Source organism: Rhodnius prolixus, unplaced genomic scaffold (assembly GCF_049639745.1).
Source record: "Rhodnius prolixus isolate KJV_2025 unplaced genomic scaffold, Rpr scaffold_2, whole genome shotgun sequence".
In the NCBI taxonomy this organism is placed as follows: Eukaryota; Metazoa; Arthropoda; class Insecta; order Hemiptera; family Reduviidae; genus Rhodnius; species Rhodnius prolixus.
The window spans coordinates 7,369,416-7,390,256 of record NW_027411592.1 but is presented as its reverse complement, the minus strand read 5'-3'; the positions used below and the strand labels follow the sequence as shown (position 1 = coordinate 7,390,256).

Below are 20,841 nucleotides of genomic sequence, written 5' to 3'. Positions count from 1 at the left end.
TCAACTCTCTATGCTGGCGCTTTTGTATAAATCAGAAATATAAAGTTCATTTTCTCTTCGAGGAGCTTTTAGAATGTAAGTTTGCTTCTTAGCTTTTATTTGCTTTCAATCAACAGTTCTTTTAGGCTTTGTGACTATAGAGGCTGTTATTAAAATTCCACGTGACTCTATCTAATAGAAGTTGTAATATAGCTATTTTAAAAAATATAAAATAGTTACGGTGGTTTGTCTTCAGTTTGAGCTGAATGTGAAAGGTGCTGTTAGTCACCTTTAATGCGTTTTCAGCCCTCCTGAGAACTTCTTTTTGGTTATGTGTGAATAGCAGATGATCAGCAGAAGTAGCAGCCGATCTGCGCCAGGAAGTCTGGAGCTCCTGGAGATCAAGTTGATCAAGTACAATAATGGAGGCGAATTAAAGAATTAGAAGTAGAGAGAGGCTGTATGAAGTTTTGTTTTGGAGAGCTTGGAACGTTAGGATTGGATTTGGAATGAGTTCGTCTTTCTGCTCCTTTGGGTGTAGAGATAGAAACAGTTTCGATTTGATAGAGTGCAGTGCAGTCTTTTTATTTATAGGTTTGACTGAGCTCCAAAGTAAGACTAGGCAATTATTTTCTTTAAGTCCTCTTTGAGGGTCCTGAGCGTGGACAATAGCAACAAGATCAGTTGTTGGAAGAGGATTGCTGTACAGGAAGACAGAAGCGAATCAGCTTGGATGAAGGCTTTGTTAGAACAAAAGTTGGCTACACAAAAAGAATTCGACTTGTCTTGGAGAATTTTAAAAATTGCCTTATCCTTACAAAGGTTCTTTTTAATGAAGTACGACCTCTATCCCGCGTGGGACATCAACAATATCTTGAGATCGCCTCGTTCTTCCATTTGCAATATCTTTGATATTATCTACAATATATCTATAAGTATAAAAGATGCATATGCTACAAAGTTTTGCCTTCTCAAAGTCTCTTAAATACTGGAACACTATTTTTATCTACATGAAGCAACCATATACCTAGACGTGCGCATTATCTTGAGCGAAAAACAATAAATTTTCTATATAAAATAATCGATTAAATTAGAAAAAAAATTCATCTGAATGTAATCGATCTAATATTGTAATTTTATCTTCTTTTGTCCATTATTTGTTGCGATGAAGTTAAAGCTAAAAATGATCATCCGTTTTCATTTTGATTTAGCATGTTTTTTAAATCTAATACACAAACGCGGATGTAGTTTGTATGAACAAAATACATAAAAATGATGAACAAATTTGTATATTGTGATGTAATTTATGTCTCACATTTGGCCATACACGAGGTAGCAGGCACACTTGGCTGGCTACGGCTCCCAGTATATAGTATATTCTAAATGTAAATGATTGATTGCTTCCACAGTATTCTTGCACCAGTACGTACTCTTTGCTCAATATCTGATCAAATTATTTGTCCCTTTCTTAACGCTGTCTGTATTTCAAGTTTTTTTCAAAGATCTCGTCGCAGTTCTTTGTGGCTGTTTCGATCCTTGAACACCCTCTCACTACTCGCAAGTTCTAATTTAGTTTCAATTTTTCGAAATTGAATTTAGTTTCACCTGTGGTTAAACGTAAAATAAGAACCACAAATATGTATCTTAAAAGCTGTATTTCTTGTACCTTAGTACATACAATCTATTTTTGCTTTTTTAACAGGTCCTAGTGTTTTATGAAAAACTCACATGTGTCATATTGACAAAAAACATGTGTAAATATTTAAATGAATAAAAATAGAAATAAATCAAATAAAACACATTTTCGCCTCAGAGGAGCCCGAGGCAGTCTCGTGCCAACAGTGGGTCGCCACAGCACCCTCCTTCCTAGCAGCGCTGCGTAACATAGCGCTGCGGAGTTTTGCTGATTCGCCCGGATCGTGTAGCGTGATTCTGTGTGGTGTCGATCGGGTGTGCTCCCAGTTGTTTCTCTTGGACCTGGGTAGGCTCTGGCGCCGCTGGTGTTATGACAAGGCCTGGTGTGGCCAGTCCATAGGCCGCCTTGACCCGGTCGATGGTGACCGTTTTACTTTTGCCCCGTCGGTCGATACATAGGGTCTTGTCAGTTCGTGAGAGTACGGGATATGGACCTTCATAAGGCGGCGCCAGCGGGGACCTGTGCGCGTCGATCCTAAGGAAAACATGCGAACAGGTTCCCAATTGTTGATGAACAAATGGTTTTTGGCGGGCGTGCCAGACCGTCGGTGCCGGGCGCAGGGCTCTCATAGACCTTTTAAGTTGTTGAACCACCTCCGTCTGCGTCTGGTTAGTGAATTCCTCCTTTTCGGCATGCTTGTTATTGTTGGGGTCACCACTTGTGGTTAAACGTAAAATAAGAACCACAAATATGTATCTTAAAAGCTGTATTTCTTGTACCTTAGTACATACAATCTATTTTTGCTTTTTTAACAGGTCCTAGTGTTTTATGAAAAACTCACATGTGTCATATTGACAAAAAACATGTGTAAATATTTAAATGAATAAAAATAGAAATAAATCAAATAAAACACATTTTCGCCTCAGAGGAGCCCGAGGCAGTCTCGTGCCAACAGTGGGTCGCCACACACCTTCAAAATAAGAAAATTCTGTTGTGAATTTAACTTAATTTCTAGGATATCCTCTTATAATAGCCGCTCTTTGGCAGCAACGTCCATTTTAGGCCTGGAGAGTTCTATGTTTCTAATACCCACTGCAATATGAGGACTGGTATACAAAGTTGCCAACATTTTTGAACAAAAATTAAATAAAGGAAAATAATGCAGAAAATAAATAGCATTTTGGCGAATTACGACGCCGACCTTCGTTTCAAGAACACATTGCCAATGCATTCAGCACGTTCTAGTGTTATCTATGATTGTGATTGTTATCTTTAGAGTGAAAAATGGTAAAAGATTAAGTGAGACAAAGTTGAAGAATTCTAATGCAAGTTCTTGGCCTCACGCGGAGTCTTAGCGTTGCCATCAACGTGGCCAACTTGATCGGTCTACTAGTTTCCTGTAAATGGTCCTGTTTTGTGTATTTCCTTTAAATGGATAAACTGGTATCTCCTATCACCAGAAAATTTTTTGTTTTTAAACGGTTTATCGTCAACGAGAATTCATCAAAAGTTGGTGAATATTTAAAAGGAGAATGCTTCTTCATTTTCAGCATGAAGAAATGGGCAGGCTGGTGAATTTAAATCATACTTTGAAGATAATCAGGTAGGCCCAAATTTCAGCCACAGAGAAAACCTATACCATACCTGTACGGTATGAGACGATCGAGAGATAGCTGACACCGTCGGCATATCAGAGAAAGACTTGCGGTGTCTCTTAGTGTTCTCTAGGGTTCAAAATGGATACTTTTCAGTAATCAACTTGAAAAGTGTAATAAGATAATCAGCTAAACAGCGCAAGTCTTTTCGACCAGCTAGAGGACAAAATTAGCTTATTTTTAGGAAAAGAAAACTGATGAGATTTAAGGTATGATTTGATTTTGTCCACCCTGATCTAAAGATTAGGGTATTAGACATCCAAATCTAAAGAAACGTTTTGAATCAAATGAAGAGGGAACCCATAGCTGTAGATGGGTACTTTGTACATCTTTTATAATAGAAAAACGTTGAACTTCATTGCACAGAACTGAAGGAAGCTAAAAACACTGGATGGTCGAGAACTCTTCACCTTGTTATTAAGCACTCCTGATCTTAGGGAATAATAACGCTCTGTGTTTATCATAGGGCTGAGTTTGAGTACCAGGACGATGCTCCAGGCGAGGGCGCTTGCTTTAATGAAACAGAGTGGCTAAAAGAAAATTCGCTAGACGATTTTTCTTCTTTCGTTTACATGACTCGCCTTGACGAAAGCTCAGAACACGTGCACGTGGAAACCCATTTTCTGTAATTTAACTGGATCATAACCCTTACCGCATACTAGCAGTAACCTAACAATAGGAGAGAGCTAGGATGAGGTTTAGCCGCACATTGAAGATTATAACACGGATTGTGCCGTAAAATGGGCTAAATGTGAGATTCATTCAATATTAAAACAATAGCAATTTCTCTCTTTGGGCAATGATTTTCATATTTTTGCAGATAAATTGATAAAAGACAAAAAAGGTAATTAATTTTAGCTGGATTGGTGTTCTCTCTTTCTCGTTGGAACATTTTTAACCGCACATAGGTGACAATATTTCATGAATACAATGTGGAAGGTTATTTGGCTGTACAGGGTTACCAACAATGTTTTCCAAATGGAACCATAGAACGGCAAGACTCTCTTTTATTGAAGTGTCAACATACACACAGATTACAATGAGAAACTTCCTTTACCCCTGACTGGTAATATCGCGAAATCTGTCGCTGTTTATTTCCACTTTCATAAACGAATTTCATGAAGTTACGTATGGTTCTAGTGTCCCAGTTAGACGGGCAACCATTGTGAGCGTGGTAATTCCCAAAACGGAAATTCAACTGAGAGGAAAAGGACCGGATATTTCTTTTACTCCTCAAACAGGAAGAATCCAGAAGATTCAAAACTCTCCAAAATAACAATCACTCGTAGAATGTTCAAATCTGTGTTCTAGCACCACTTTCTAAACTTATCTCATCTCTTTACTTGAAGATTCTTTTACTCCCATACAGTTTGACGTGGAAGTCACGTTGAAGGAGCAGCTTTTAGTAGATCGTAGATTGAATTAACTAAATAAAGCCAAGCCAGATCCATAATAATAATAGAGAAATAAATGGCGTGAATGTTGGGAACCAATATAATTTAATAATAATAACAAAAGTAAAATACCATTTGAAAACTTAACTTTTCTTCAGATCTCCGAGACGGAAACCCTACGTGAGTCGTTTAATTAAGCGCGATACAAAATATTGGCTGGATAATATTTTTATGGAGGAAGAATGAGTTGTATAAATTGAAAATGTATCCATAACTGCTGTTGTTGGATACGACGTGATTGAAATAGCAATTCTGACTTTCTCTCTCCTCATGTAAAAGGAAGTGATGCAATCTTGCAGATTTCTTTTATTTAGTTTGTTTCGAAATATCCGTTTTGAGGTTCCTTAGAATGAAAAAGTGGTTTTACAAATGGTCTTTGTGTGGGTGTATTCAAGTTAAAAATCTGCTATTTCCGGTTAGATGCCACGTTATTGATTATTTGTTTCCAGTGTCTGTTACTATTTTCTCCAAATTTGGTACGATACAGTAGTCCTACAACTTTAATAAGAAACATTTTAGCGGGAAAATTTGTTTTATAGCTTTCTGGGATGATGAGGTAGGCTTTCTTCTCTTTCAGTTTAACGTAAAGTTCTACCATCTATGAACTATTAACTAGAGTTGAGGCATTCCTGTAATTTCTTGTTTAAAGGAAATCGCTACACCGCTTGACGGGCCGAATCTTTCTCTGTTCCTTGCAATGGAAATGGCGCACTCAAGGTTCACTGAAAGTACGTACACCCAACCAACATCCTCGAGTACCTCAGATTATTGTTAGCACCCCGAGGGAGGTGCACTACTTGTCACTTAGTAGTGACAGAGATTGTATGGACGCAAAACTGTTTAAATGCTGTGTCACCCCAACATACCATTCGCACTCTGCAGACTCTAACGGTATTATCCAGCTTAATGTTTTTAAATGTCTGAAGAGAACTTTGTCCTGTTCCAGCAAGGAGTCGCCAGGCTTCCTTAGACCCTCACTTCTAATACAAGTTTGTTCCAAATCATGTTCCACAATCTGACAATCACTGCAATATGGCTGTTCCTCGTGGCCACCTACCACTCGGCTCAATACCGTAAAACTTCCTAAAACCCCATTCTGATAATGATTTATTTTCCTTCGACTTTAGTGCCGATTAGTGATACCTCTATCCCAGAACATCACTAAGATCTATAGTATTCACGGACACAATTCTCTCACAAGGGCTAAGGGAAAGTAGAAAAAGTGGAACCTATAAATTAAAGTATATTTAGTTCATTTGTTTTTGAAACAAAAAAAATTTGTAACAATCTCATTGTGGATAACCAAAACTCAAAATGTAGAATATAGTAGTAACACCGAGTACAAATGCGGCTATTAAAATAACTGTGAACAAAAGTTGTAACTCCAGCAAACACAATAGAGGGGGGCAGCCTATAAATCTAAAGGTACAGTTAGCGGCACTTTGGAGAAGGGGGAGAGATGTCACCCAGTTTCTGACATGGCGCTTTTATTATCTCACTAAGATCGTTAAAATTGCAGTTTTGGTTGTCTCCAACTTGTCGGACAGACAGTAGTTATTAGCCCAGTGTTTCTTATATTTATGTTATATTAAATATGTTATATTCCGGAAACTTTAGTTGGGTTCTTCATTTTCCCTTAAATAGAGCAGATTTTCTGTTTTCACTTTTCAACGAAAAAACATGTTTTGAACTCTCTCAGTTTTAAAACAAGAATTTCACTTTTGCGCCCTTCCTTGTCGCATTTCCGCTGCTCGCCAAATATGTTGTAGACCATCTTTCTCTTCAAGACTTTCACTCCGCTAAACAGGTGTTTGCATATAATCTATATATGCTTTCAAAATCGAAATACCAATGCGACACTTCCTTTAATATACACTAATATCCCTAACAATGATAGTGAGACTCTATTACGGTAATATAACTTGAAATCTTTTCCTCAAAACAAGTAGGGTCAGTTGAAGTTCGTTATGGTGGTTGGATCTACTTATTCCGATAAAAAGAATTCATAATTTTCAGTCAAGCACCTACTTCGGTTGTTCGTCTTCCTTTTCGGGCATTAAAAGTGATATCGTAGAAGATAACCAAGTAATCTTCTTTTAAATCCATTGCTTTGCAGGATTTATTGGGCACTCCGCAAACAGTCGCCATACTCCGGCTAAAAACTTGTGCTTCCGATCAGACAAATCGAAACTTTTCTCTGTTATATTACTAATATTGTTTTTAAATTTTTGGATACTCTTAGTAGATTCGCAGTAGATTTGAAGAAACAGTAACATTTCGAATTGCTGTATCTCCTGTCTTATTAGGGTAAATCCTGCGAGAATATGTACAATTATACTACTCGTTTACCTCTACAATTGAGCACAATCCCAGCTTTCTATAAGTATTTCTAAAGGAGATATAAGGTGATAAAGTTTGGGGGTGTTGCACTTCCTTCAAATTTCGAATTGCTGTATCTCCCGTCTTATTAGGGTAAATCCTGCGAGAATATGTACAATTATACTACTCGTTTACCTCTACAATTGAGCACAATCCCAGCTTTCTATAAGTATTTCTAAAGGAGATATAAGGTGATAAAGTTTGGAGCTATTGCATTTCCTTCAAATTTCCAATTGCTGTATCTCCCGTCTTATTAGGGTAAATCCTGCGAGAATATGTACAATTATACTACTCGTTTACCTCTACAATTGAGCACAATCCCAGCTTTCTATATGTATTTCTAGAGGAGATATAAGGTGATAAAGTTTGGGGGTGTTGCACTTCCTTCAAATTTCGAATTGCTGTATCTCCCGTCTTATTAGGGTAAATCCTGCGAGAATATGTACAATTATACTACTCGTTTACCTCTACAATTGAGCACAATCCCAGCTTTCTATAAGTATTTCTAAAGGAGATATAAGGTGATAAAGTTTGGGGGTGTTGCACTTCCTTCAAATTTCGAATTGCTGTATCTCCTGTCTTATTAGGGTAAATCCTGCGAGAATATATACAATTATAGTACTCGTGTACCTCTACAATTGAGCACAATCCCAGCTTTCTAAATGTATTTCTAGAGGAGATATAAGGTGATAAATTTTGGGGGTGTTGCATTTCCTTCAAATTTCGAATTGCTGTACCTCCCGTCTTATTAGGGTAAATCCTGCGAGAATATGTACAATTATACTACACGTTTACCTCTACAATTGAGCGCAATCCCAGCTTTCTAAATGTATTTCTAAAGGAGATATAAGGTGATAAAGTTTGGAGCTATTGCATTTCCTTCAAATTTCGAATTGCTGTATCTCCCGTCTTATTAGGGTAAATCCTGCGAGAATATGTACAATTATACTACTCGTTTACCTCTACAATTGAGCACAATCCCAGCTTTCTATAAGTATTTCTAAAGGAGATATAAGGTGATAAAGTTTGGAGCTATTGCATTTCCTTCAAATTTCGAATTGCTGTATCTCCCGTCTTATTAGGGTAAATCCTGCGAGAATATGTACAATTATACTACTCGTTTACCTCTACAATTGAGCACAATCCCAGCTTTCTATAAGTATTTCTAAAGGAGATATAAGGTGATAAAGTTTGGGGGTGTTGCACTTCCTTCAAATTTCGAATTGCTGTATCTCCCGTCTAATTAGGGTAAATCCTGCGAGAATATGTACAATTATACTACTCGTTTACCTCTACAATTGAGCACAATCCCAGCTTTCTAAATGTATTTCTAAAGGAGATATAAGGTGATAAAGTTTGGAGCTATTGCATTTCCTTCAGATTTCGAATTGCTGTATCTCCCGTCTAATTAGGGTAAATCCTGCGAGAATATGTACAATTATACTACTCGTTTACCTCTACAATTGAGCACAATCCCAGCTTTCTAAATGTATTTCTAAAGGAGATATAAGGTGATAAAGTTTGGAGCTATTGCATTTCCTTCAAATTTCGAATTGCTGTATCTCCCGTCTTATTAGGGTAAATCCTGCGAGAATATGCACAATTATACTACTCGTTTACCTCTACAATTGAGCACAATCCCAGCTTTCTATAAGTATTTCTAAAGGAGATATAAGGTGATAAAGTTTGGGGGTGTTGCACTTCCTTCAAATTTCGAATTGCTGTATCTCCTGTCTTATTAGGGTAAATCCTGCGAGAATATGTACAATTATACTACTCGTTTACCTCTACAATTGAGCACAATCCCAGCTTTCTATAAGTATTTCTAAAGGAGATATAAGGTGATAAAGTTTGGGGGTGTTGCACTTCCTTCAAATTTCGAATTGCTGTATCTCCTGTCTTATTAGGGTAAATCCTGCGAGAATATGTACAATTATACTACTCGTTTACCTCTACAATTGAGCACAATCCCAGCTTTCTATAAGTATTTCTAAAGGAGATATAAGGTGATAAAGTTTGGGGGTGTTGCACTTCCTTCAAATTTCGAATTGCTGTATCTCCCGTCTTATTAGGGTAAATCCTGCGAGAATATGTACAATTATACTACTCGTTTACCTCTACAATTGAGCACAATCCCAGCTTTCTATAAGTATTTCTAAAGGAGATATAAGGTGATAAAGTTTGGGGGTGTTGCACTTCCTTCAAATTTCGAATTGCTGTATCTCCCGTCTTATTAGGGTAAATCCTGCGAGAATATGTACAATTATACTACTCGTTTACCTCTACAATTGAGCACAATCCCAGCTTTCTATAAGTATTTCTAAAGGAGATATAAGGTGATAAAGTTTAGGGGTGTTGCACATCCTTCAAATTTCGAATTGCTGTATCTCCCGTCTTATTAGGGTAAATCCTGCGAGAATATGTACAATTATACTACTCGTTTACCTCTACAATTGAGCACAATCCCAGCTTTCTATAAGTATTTCTAAAGGAGATATAAGGTGATAAAGTTTGGGGGTGTTGCACTTCCTTCAAATTTCGAATTGCTGTATCTCCCGTCTTATTAGGGTAAATCCTGCGAGAATATGTACAATTATACTACTCGTTTACCTCTACAATTGAGCACAATCCCAGCTTTCTATAAGTATTTCTAAAGGAGATATAAGGTGATAAAGTTTGGGGGTGTTGCACTTCCTTCAAATTTCGAATTGTTGTATCTCCCGTCTTATTAGGGTAAATCCTGCGAGAATATGTACAATTATACTACTCGTTTACCTCTACAATTGAGCACAATCCCAGCTTTCTATAAGTATTTCTAAAGGAGATATAAGGTGATAAAGTTTGGGGGTGTTGCACTTCCTTCAAATTTCGAATTGCTGTATCTCCTGTCTTATTAGGGTAAATCCTGCGAGAATATGTACAATTATACTACTCGTTTACCTCTACAATTGAGCACAATCCCAGCTTTCTATAAGTATTTCTAAAGGAGATATAAGGTGATAAAGTTTGGGGGTGTTGCACTTCCTTCAAATTTCGAATTGCTGTATCTCCCGTCTTATTAGGGTAAATCCTGCGAGAATATGTACAATTATACTACTCGTTTACCTCTACAATTGAGCACAATCCCAGCTTTCTATAAGTATTTCTAAAGGAGATATAAGGTGATAAAGTTTGGGGGTGTTGCACTTCCTTCAAATTTCGAATTGCTGTATCTCCCGTCTTATTAGGGTAAATCCTGCGAGAATATGTACAATTATACTACTCGTTTACCTCTACAATTGAGCACAATCCCAGCTTTCTATAAGTATTTCTAAAGGAGATATAAGGTGATAAAGTTTGGGGGTGTTGCACTTCCTTCAAATTTCGAATTGCTGTATCTCCCGTCTTATTAGGGTAAATCCTGCGAGAATATGTACAATTATACTACTCGTTTACCTCTACAATTGAGCACAAGCCCAGCTTTCTATAAGTATTTCTAAAGGAGATATAAGGTGATAAAGTTTGGGGGTGTTGCACTTCCTTCAAATTTCGAATTGCTGTATCTCCCGTCTTATTAGGGTAAATCCTCCGAGAATATGTACAATTATACTACTCGTTTACCTCTACAATTGAGCACAATCCCAGCTTTCTATAAGTATTTCTAAAGGAGATATAAGGTGATAAAGTTTGGGGGTGTTGCACTTCCTTCAAATTTCGAATTGCTGTATCTCCCGTCTTATTAGGGTAAATCCTGCGAGAATATGTACAATTATACTACTCGTTTACCTCTACAATTGAGCACAATCCCAGCTTTCTATAAGTATTTCTAAAGGAGATATAAGGTGATAAAGTTTGGGGGTGTTGCACTTCCTTCAAATTTCGAATTGCTGTATCTCCCGTCTTATTAGGGTAAATCCTGCGAGAATATGTACAATTATAGTACTCGTGTACCTCTACAATTGAGCACAATCCCAGCTTTCTATAAGTATTTCTAAAGGAGATATAAGGTGATAAAGTTTGGGGGTGTTGCACTTCCTTCAAATTTCGAATTGCTGTATCTCCTGTCTTATTAGGGTAAATCCTGCGAGAATATATACAATTATAGTACTCGTGTACCTCTACAATTGAGCACAATCCCAGCTTTCTATAAGTATTTCTAAAGGAGATATAAGGTGATAAAGTTTGGGGGTGTTGCACTTCCTTCAAATTTCGAATTGCTGTATCTCCTGTCTTATTAGGGTAAATCCTGCGAGAATATGTACAATTATACTACTCGTTTACCTCTACAATTGAGCACAATCCAAGCTTTCTATAAGTATTTCTAAAGGAGATATAAGGTGATAAAGTTTGGGGGTGTTGCACTTCCTTCAAATTTCGAATTGCTGTATCTCCTGTCTTATTAGGGTAAATCCTGCGAGAATATGTACAATTATACTACTCGTTTACCTCTACAATTGAGCACAATCCCAGCTTTCTATAAGTATTTCTAAAGGAGATATAAGGTGATAAAGTTTGAGGGTGTTGCACTTCCTTCAAATTTCGAATTGCTGTATCTCCCGTCTTATTAGGGTAAATCCTGCGAGAATATGTACAATTATACTACTCGTTTACCTCTACAATTGAGCACAATCCCAGCTTTCTATAAGTATTTCTAAAAGAGATATAAGGTGATAAAGTTTGGGGGTGTTGCATTTCCTTCAAATTTCCAATTGCTGTATCTCCCGCCTTATTAGGGTTCATCCTGCGAGAATATGTACAATTATACTACTCGTTTACCTCTACAATTGAGCACAATCCCAGCTTTCTATATGTATTTATAGAGGAGATATAAGGTGATAAAGTTTGGGGGTGTTGCACTTCCTTCAAATTTCGAATTGCTGTATCTCCTGTCTTATTAGGGTAAATCCTGCGAGAATATATACAATTATAGTACTCGTGTACCTCTACAATTGAGCACAATCCCAGCTTTCTAAATGTATTTCTAGAGGAGATATAAGGTGATAAATTTTGGGGGTGTTGCATTTCCTTCAAAGTTCGAATTGCTGTACCTCCCGTCTTATTAGGGTAAATCCTGCGAGAATATGTACAATTATACTACTCGTTTACCTCTACAATTGAGCGCAATCCCAGCTTTCTAAATGTATTTCTAAAGGAGATATAAGGTGATAAAGTTTGGAGCTATTGCATTTCCTTCAAATTTCGAATTGCTGTATCTCCCGTCTTATTAGGGTAAATCCTGCGAGAATATGTACAATTATACTACTCGTTTACCTCTACAATTGAGCACAATCCCAGCTTTCTATAAGTATTTCTAAAGGAGATATAAGGTGATAAAGTTTGGAGCTATTGCATTTCCTTCAAATTTCGAATTGCTGTATCTCCCGTCTTATTAGGGTAAATCCTGCGAGAATATGTACAATTACACTACTCGTTTACCTCTACAATTGAGCACAATCCCAGCTTTCTAAATGTATTTCTAAAGGAGATATAAGGTGATAAAGTTTGGAGCTATTGCATTTCCTTCAGATTTCGAATTGCTGTATCTCCCGTCTAATTAGGGTAAATCCTGCGAGAATATGTACAATTATACTACTGGTTTACCTCTACAATTGAGCACAATCCCAGCTTTCTAAATGTATTTCTAAAGGAGATATAAGGTGATAAAGTTTGGAGCTATTGCATTTCCTTCAAATTTCGAATTGCTGTATCTCCCGTCTTATTAGGGTAAATCCTGCGAGAATATGTACAATTATACTACTCGTTTACCTCTACAATTGAGCACAATCCCAGCTTTCTATAAGTATTTCTAAAGGAGATATAAGGTGATAAAGTTTGGGGGTGTTGCACTTCCTTCAAATTTCGAATTGCTGTATCTCCTGTCTTATTAGGGTAAATCCTGCGAGAATATGTACAATTATACTACTCGTTTACCTCTACAATTGAGCACAATCCCAGCTTTCTATAAGTATTTCTAAAGGAGATATAAGGTGATAAAGTTTGGGGGTGTTGCACTTCCTTCAAATTTCGAATTGCTGTATCTCCTGTCTTATTAGGGTAAATCCTGCGAGAATATGTACAATTATACTACTCGTTTACCTCTACAATTGAGCACAATCCCAGCTTTCTATAAGTATTTCTAAAGGAGATATAAGGTGATAAAGTTTGGGGGTGTTGCACTTCCTTCAAATTTCGAATTGCTGTATCTCCCGTCTTATTAGGGTAAATCGTGCGAGAATATGTACAATTATACTACTCGTTTACCTCTACAATTGAGCACAATCCCAGCTTTCTATAAGTATTTCTAAAGGAGATATAAGGTGATAAAGTTTGGGGGTGTTGCACTTCCTTCAAATTTCGAATTGCTGTATCTCCCGTCTTATTAGGGTAAATCCTGCGAGAATATGTACAATTATACTACTCGTTTACCTCTACAATTGAGCACAATCCCAGCTTTCTATAAGTATTTCTAAAGGAGATATAAGGTGATAAAGTTTGGGGGTGTTGCACTTCCTTCAAATTTCGAATTGCTGTATCTCCCGTCTTATTAGGGTAAATCCTGCGAGAATATGTACAATTATACTACTCGTTTACCTCTACAATTGAGCACAATCCCAGCTTTCTATAAGTATTTCTAAAGGAGATATAAGGTGATAAAGTTTGGGGGTGTTGCACTTCCTTCAAATTTCGAATTGCTGTATCTCCCGTCTTATTAGGGTAAATCCTGCGAGAATATGTACAATTATACTACTCGTTTACCTCTACAATTGAGCACAATCCCAGCTTTCTATAAGTATTTCTAAAGGAGATATAAGGTGATAAAGTTTGGGGGTGTTGCACTTCCTTCAAATTTCGAATTGCTGTATCTCCCGTCTTATTAGGGTAAATCCTGCGAGAATATGTACAATTATACTACTCGTTTACCTCTACAATTGAGCACAATCCCAGCTTTCTATAAGTATTTCTAAAGGAGATATAAGGTGATAAAGTTTGGGGGTGTTGCACTTCCTTCAAATTTCGAATTGCTGTATCTCCTGTCTTATTAGGGTAAATCCTGCGAGAATATGTACAATTATACTACTCGTTTACCTCTACAATTGAGCACAATCCCAGCTTTCTATAAGTATTTCTAAAGGAGATATAAGGTGATAAAGTTTGGGGGTGTTGCACTTCCTTCAAATTTCGAATTGCTGTATCTCCCGTCTTATTAGGGTAAATCCTGCGAGAATATGTACAATTATACTACTCGTTTACCTCTACAATTGAGCACAATCCCAGCTTTCTATAAGTATTTCTAAAGGAGATATAAGGTGATAAAGTTTGGGGGTGTTGCACTTCCTTCAAATTTCGAATTGCTGTATCTCCTGTCTTATTAGGGTAAATCCTGCGAGAATATATACAATTATAGTACTCGTGTACCTCTACAATTGAGCACAATCCCAGCTTTCTAAATGTATTCCGAGTCTTAATGGAGTAAAGTTAAATTTTCTGGCCAGCGATTTTGTCTCAAGGTGTAAGCGAATCTGTATTTTCTTTGTGCAGCCGCTTGGATGCTCAGTTCGCCAGTAGGCGCTGCTCCTTTCTGTCCTCTAGTTGCTAGAATAGTGTTCGGAGTTCTGCTGTTTTTGATTTATTTATGTATTTTAAACAGTTTGCAGTCATCATTCGGGTGTATGTGATGCACTGACTTCAGAAGCTGTTTATGTACAATGATTACCAAATGGTTAGGGTTTGCTTAAACTTTCTAAATTATCTAATAAAAAATAAAATATCATGTTGTAACCGCTTAAAACGCCCTTGAAACAATCTAGTACGACTTGCTTAAATCGCCCGCTCCGTTTCGATCGCTCACCCGTACCGAGGACGCAGGTATGCAGTAGAACGGGTTTATCATGTAATGCTCCTCCCGTCGCCGCTGCACTCAGACTGCACTTCACGCAGCCAGGCAGCTACATGCTAGAGGCAATACTCAACGTCAGTACAGTAATAATCTCGCTCGTCTAGCTCTGCTCATTATCGGACAGGAATCATCAGATGATGTGAATCACTGTAGAGGGCCAGCTTCGAACTGAGGGGAACCCAGCAATGAGCTTGAGCTCAATGGACTCACAAGATATACTCCAAGAGATTTAGTAGAGTACTCTGTTGTGAAAAGAATAGATACGCACTGGTGTGTTTTATGAGTTTTGAGGGTGAATGTTATGTTTATCTGGAGTTCCAGGGAATGAAGTTTCTATTTTGAGAAACATAATATTGAGATGATTTGAGCCACTAGACTTATTGCTGCAATTGGTAGAAAATAAAATTTAAAATAAATAATATGCCAATTTTTCAGGAGTGCTTTACGTCCAACTAGTTCATCTACTCAAAGACACTTAGTACAACAGTGGTTTGGAAGTGATTTGCCCAGATGGTTGGTGGGGGCTAATGACCAACAGCTTAGATAGGAATCAAGGCACCGTTTGGGATATCCCAGAGTGCTGTTTTGGTTTAGCCGTCCCCAGGTAAATGCTAACACCACCATAAACACTGAAACTCATTTGCATTGTCACCCTGGTAAAGCTATGTGGGTCCTTCAACTACTTTGGATGGCCGAAGGCTTTCCAGCAGACTATAAAAAAAAAAAATAATTGATGGCTTTTATAGCCACTTCCTGTTTGCATGTATTAAACATAACCTCCCTTCCGTCTACGTATTCCTTTCTGAAGCAAAAGCCTGTGCTAGGACTAGCCACTGGGAAACGCTATGTAAAAATTATTCTCTTAGCCCTGATAATTTAGTATATTTTCATTATTAATTAAAAATAATAACTAGCTGAAAATATTCTATTTACTTTTCTATGAAAAAGTTCTCAACTATAAATGAAATCAGAAAGTTTGTTTATTGCAGTTACGCGTGAGTTAGAATCATAAACTTTAACAGTTGCGCTAATGAATCATTTCTCCAGATATTAACTGAGAATTAGTTATGTTAATTATAAAAAGTGGAGAACAAACTAAGCAATTTGTCCGTTACTGGGCGAAGGGTGAGGTAGTGCTGGTCGTTTCGAAATGGAAGTGTTAGTAATGTTTTAGCGAAATATTATAGCCAATCAAATCCCATGAGATTAGAGGAAGTCATGTGAGTGTTCATGCTCGATTACTAAATCAGTATTTTTGGAAATCAGCTAAAATCATGTCCATTTTATTAAGCCAAACTTTTAAATAAATTAAACGAGGATTTTATTTTCAAGTATAAAAACGAAATTACATTCAAGGTTGTACCAACTCCCCGAATGTATTTAACCTATGACATCATCAATAATTCACCGCTGTAAAAATAGGTAGTTCCAGGTCACCGGATATTTATTTTAGTATACCCAGTTAGAACTGTTCCTCATGTAGCAGCTTTATAACTTTTACAGTTCTCTCGGGGGACGACTTCCCGTCAGAAAGAAGGATAGTTTTGGTCCTATTCTATCAACTACTTCTTCTAGTTACATTGTCCAGTTATCGAACAGTACTTGATAACTCCAAGCATTTGTGTTCCAGTAAAAGGAAGGGTCAACAGTGCTCAGGCATAGGGGTGTTAAAAGCCAAGTTCGCAAGGTTGGCAGAGGGTAATGTACTCCGGTGACTCTGGGCCGTTGCTAGGGCATCCTCCACCCGGCTCTAGTCTGGTCGTCTGTCTAGCGGAAGTTACAACCATTCCCAGTCCACCGAGCCAACATTAATGCTATCTACTAGAATAAATATGCATGTATGCTAATGCTTAGAAGATTATCAAGCAATGCAATTTTAATAATAATGTTACACTGGACTACTGTAAACTCTTTGTATTGAGGTATGGATGTCACTCTTTGGATGTTGGAGGGGATGTGATTGAATGTGTAGATTAAAATTCCTCTATTAAAATGTGACTGGCTATATGTTCAACTAATCGTCACTGTGTAGAGCCTTTCGCATAGCCGGAAGTAGGTTTTTCTACGACTTCCTAAAATCATCAATTTCCTTGTTTCCCATCAGTTTCATTGAAATGATGATCACTTTATGTTTAATTTTAAGAAAATTGGAAGAAAGAAATTATTGCAATAAGGGGATCGTCTGAGTCTTTTACACCATAGTTTTACTTTCTGGTATCAAGCCTGCGATAGCCAGGATAGATTTGGTGATTGTGAAAACCTCCAGATACCAACAAGGCACTAAGTTCCCCGTTTCCCAATGTATCCTCTTTGGCCAGACCAGCTAACCAAACCACCCTAGAAACTTCTTCTTCTAAACGACTACTATTAAACTTTTATCCTGGCCAATCGAAGTCACCAGTAACGTCCGAGAAACCGAGCCAGAGAGAATGTTGTAGTTGTGTTCTGGAACAGAACGGTCAAACATACAGCGTTCTAGAACACTGCTAACCCTCAATGAATACTGCTTGTTAGTATTAGTAATGTGGACATAACGCTGTTTACTGAACGCTACCTCATTATTAATCTCTATTTTGGACACGGCCTGATTGTTCTTCAATTATTTCTCCTGATTGTTTATACAATTATTTAACGCACAAATTGTAATACACACACACACACACACACACACACACACACACACACATATATATATATATATATATATATATATATATATATATATATACAACTTTAGTAAACATTTAACTACAGTTATTGGTATTAATGTAATAATATCTTGTATATTTGGTGAACAATGGTGTTGTTGTACTAGAAATGTTAATTTAACTCTGTCCTTCTCTACACACATTGTAGAAACGTTTCACGATTCTCGGAACAAAGGAGAACTCTGAGCAGGGGAATTCTAATTAATTATAAGCGTTTCATAGAAATACATTAAACTTTAGTAAATATATCTTTATTTGTTTATCAAAATAAATGAAAATAAAGATTTATTTTGAAATCTTATACAAATGAAAATGAAGACTTAGGCGAACCTTCAAACAGTGAAACTAAATAATTCTTCTCCAAGTAGCAGAAAGACAAGAGAAGGAGTAAGGGGCAAACTCCAGACTTCACTTTTCCTTGGCCAACCGGCACAATGTGACTCATTGAATCTTATTTTTAAATTCTTTTCATCTAAAATTGATTTTAATGCGAGGGTCTTGCACTTCCACGCTTTCCTCAAGTCTTTTAATCAAAGCGATGCCGTCTAACATTACGCTAAGGAAAAAGTGTTGAAAATGAAGTTAGGTCCGCAATGTTGGATAATATAGCTGATCTCTTTAACAAAAACTTACAGTTGTTTAGTTGATTAAACGACAAAAAGTACACAAATCAGCAAGTACCCAACATTTCATTCGTAATTTCAGTTATTAACATTCGAAAAAGCATGAGTTTAATGGAATTATTATAACAATTGATACCATTTAAATAATTTTACTGCATTACGTTTTTTTTTTTAATTTATTAGATGTCACAGACTCTTGTAAAAGTCCTTTTTTATATACAAAATACTTGTAGCACCCATTTAACGTGGATTGATTACAATAAAACTACTCTTGTCCATGGTTATAAAAAGATGATTAAATTATCATGAAGTTAATTATTAAAAAAATTAAATAAAACATCCCTAAGCCCACATTAATTACCGATTTTTTAAAAAAAAAAAAAAATCTGATTTAAGTTTTCGTATGTTGTATCTTATCTTTCGTATGTTGTAGTTGTGTGAATGTGCTCATTAGATTTTTATAAAATAATTCCATTAGAATGTATTGTGTAAGTTAAGTTAACCACTATTTGGTAAAAATACTAGTTCACAAGAAAACCTAACTACATAGGAAAGTCGTGTGAGTGTGCTCAGTAGGTGTCAAATATTAAATTGGAAATAAAGTTGTGGTCAGTTAAGCCGAAAATTACCGACAATAACCGAACGCATTCGGCTTGTTAGAGGTAGAAGAGAAAGAAAGTCGTGTGAGTGTGCCCATTAGATGTCAAATATTAAATTGGAAATAAAGTTGTGGTCAGTTAAGCCGAAAATTACCGACAATAACCAAACGCATTCGACTGGATAGAGATAAAAGAGAAAGAAAGTCGTGTGAGTGTGCATATTAGAGGTAAATTAAATTGGAAATAAAGTTGTGGTCAGTTGAGCCGAAAATTGCCGACAATAACCGATGGTATTCGGCTTGTTAAAGAGAAAAGAAGAGAAGTGATGTTAAAAAGTCACGGCTAAGGCTAGTTGGGTTACAGATCCAGTAATTCTTAGAAATCTGCTCTTTTTCCTAGAATTTTGCCGTTCTCTAACCCATCGTGCCTTGATGGCATAGGTTTGGACTGACTTTACTACTCTGTAGTTAGTTTATCCATTATATCTCAGGAACGGAAAATCGTAGTAACTTCAAATTTAATATTTAGTTTAAATGACGTCACAGGAAGCTGCTGTAAATTTTTAGTCGAAATAGGTGCACCGGAAATACCACTTTACTGAATAGATTTTTCAGTTTTTTAAGTTTTTTGAAAACACCGCTTCTTGGATTTTCTTGAAACTTGGTATAATTATAGCTGACAAATAGTTCTACAACTTTTATAGGAAACATTTTTCTGTAATACTTCGTTTAAGGGCACTTTTGGGGGAGGGGTGTGGTGGGGCTCTCCGGTAGAATAGAATATGTGGACTTATTCTTATGGTAGGCTATTCTTTTTAAAATAGGATTCTAATTTCGAGAAAGTTTTATCCTACAAAACCCCTGTACCCTACTGAAGCTGTACAGTACTAATGTTAGCCACATTTTATTGAAATTAAATCTTTTTAAGGTTTCAAAACTAAATAATTAAGTTCTCTATCACAAGTGAAAAAACATAAAACTCATAATGTTTAAAAGTATACAAACATGTGATTAACATTGTCTCTGTTTTTAGCCGGAAATTGCTGTTTATACCATAAAGTGGTATTTTTGTATGTTTACTCTTTTAATCACAATCTGTGACAATTTAAAATAACTAGTACACCATTAAACTAGTGTGAACCGTTATCATTTTGCTTTCATTTTTCCTTAGTCTTTAATTCGTAGGAAAAATTTGGCCACGATGAAAAACAATTAAGAGGATATTTGTTGAAAGCAGTAACGAAACGTCATTATTTTCTCTAGATATATCGTATCCGATCTTTGGCCAAAACATGTTGTCAACGGAAGTCCGTAGGCTGATTGTTCGTTAAGGTCATTTTAAAAGGGTTTAAATTATCTATAAAAATTAAATGTTTTTGAGATTAAGAGACCGAAGGTAGTCGTATAAGCAGATTTGGTTTTAATTAACATTAACGACATTTATATTGATTACGTAAAATTGTAATTGGATAAGAAACCCTGTATTACAATTAACTGTAATTGCAGTTTTATAATACATACTATTACTTGCATCTTTTGTTATTATCTTGATGTAATAATGGTATCACCCTCAGTTTTATCCACCATCTTATGGTATAAATTTCACCTCTCACCGCTGCCTTATGTATCACTGTACACTTAAATCCGAGACTTTTTCTTCGGAAGTCATTTTAGTCGAGAAAATCTTTTTTATTCAATTGTAATAATGGGTGTTTTGTTTCAGTGCTGCAGTAAATATTCTGGTTGCTAAAGGAAATTCCTCCAACTGTTTTCCACTGCGTTCCTGCTGTAAGTTTACCTTTAATTAATTATTAGTATAGTTTGCAAACATAATGGTGGAGTGGTTGAATTCTAAATAACTGCGATTCTAATTAGAAGAAGGTAAATAACAATGCAAATTTCAAAGTTCAAATTTTATGCGCAAGTACATTTT

The 20,841-nt window shown here is 36.4% G+C and overlaps 1 protein-coding gene across 5 annotated transcripts in view; it reads left to right on the top strand.

Annotated features, from left to right (window-relative positions):
• The window catches only part of alpha-Man-IIb (alpha-Mannosidase class II b), a 91,826-nt gene that overhangs the window by 35,779 nt on the left and 35,206 nt on the right, over positions 1 to 20,841 (top strand). For all 5 annotated transcript variants that reach the window (XM_074117501.1, XM_074117503.1, XM_074117500.1 and 2 more), the window contains one exon: positions 20,632 to 20,696. The gene's annotated coding sequence lies outside the window, so the exon portion shown is untranslated. The remainder of the gene's footprint in view (positions 1 to 20,631; positions 20,697 to 20,841) is intronic.